Source organism: Galeopterus variegatus, unplaced genomic scaffold, assembly GCF_000696425.1.
Source record: "Galeopterus variegatus unplaced genomic scaffold, G_variegatus-3.0.2 Scaffold157, whole genome shotgun sequence".
NCBI lineage: Eukaryota > Metazoa > Chordata > Mammalia > Dermoptera > Cynocephalidae > Galeopterus > Galeopterus variegatus.
Window position 1 is genome coordinate 261,504 of NW_007726268.1, and position 1,159 is coordinate 262,662.

General features: G+C 51.2%; 1 pseudogene; it reads right to left on the reverse strand.

The window, feature by feature from the left end:
- LOC103608932 overlaps positions 1-1,159 on the reverse strand; it is a 38,463-nt pseudogene that overhangs the window by 20,458 nt on the left and 16,846 nt on the right.

The window sequence follows — 1,159 nt, forward strand, 5'->3', positions numbered from 1 at the left end:
TGGGGGAGGGTGGGGAGGGCGAGGGAGGGAGGGAGAATGTGCCTGACATCCAATTCGAGGTCAGTCATTACAACTATTTTTGAAACAAGAGCTTAGTGAGAACTTCCTAAGGTTTACCTGTGATGTCCCACAAACAGCTGTAGGGTTAAGACAGGACTGTGGACTGTGGATTTGGAGGATCCCAGATTTCCTCTGAATGGTCTAGAAGATGGTGGCGTAGATGGAGGTGGCATTGGCTAGCTCATTGACCACTGCTGCTCAGTTGGTGGGGCTGATGCCCACAGCAGACCGGAGTGGCTTTTGATCTTGGTCTGTCTGGTCTGCTCTGGTCTGCACGGTGGGCTGTGGGCAGACGAAGTGAGGAAAGGAGAAAGTGCATCGGAGCTCAAAGCCACCTCTTTTCCCGTCCTTTGGGTCCATGTTTGTACTCCTGTTTCATTGATCTGCCTCCCCTTTCCTGCACCACTGCCCTACGATTTTAATAACTGTAGCTTCATTAAGTTTTAATATCTGGTAGAACCTGGAGGAATGAAATGGACAAACAAGATGGGAGCTGGATGCCCGGTGGTTTCTCTGGGCTTGGGAGACACTCACGGGGTCGAGGGCATATTGCTGGATCAGCTGGTCGTAGGCTCATTTGAGAAGGGGACCAGGTTCTGCTGCTGGGAACTCATGGAGAACAGGGGCTGCAGAAAGGAGGGGTGTGCGCACTTCAGAAAGCTGCCCAGGCTGGTGACGGGGCAGCAGAGGGACAGCAACTGCCGTGTTGTGCTCAAGGAGCCTCCATCCTCTCTGTGGCAACATGTTTCAAGCGAAGCACACCAGCTGGAAAGAGCTGCGGTGCTGAGAGGCCAGGCTGGGGGAGGAGACTCAGATCTCTTCTCTTCTGCAGTTGGCAGGGGAAGAAGGTGGGAAGGGCTGTCTAGATGTAGGAAGAGAAAGAACAAAGCCCCAGAGGTTGGTCTGGGCTCTGAGTCCTCATCTGGGACAACCGCTATAGGAGTGAAGGTTCCAGGCCGGAAAGCAGGTGCTGGCACCCCACCCTGCCAACTGCCCTCCCTCCACCCCAGCCATCTCATAAGAGTTGACTTATACAACTCTTTTTTTTTTTTTTTTTTTTTTTTTTTTTTTTTTTTTTTTTTTTTTTTTTTTTTTAAAA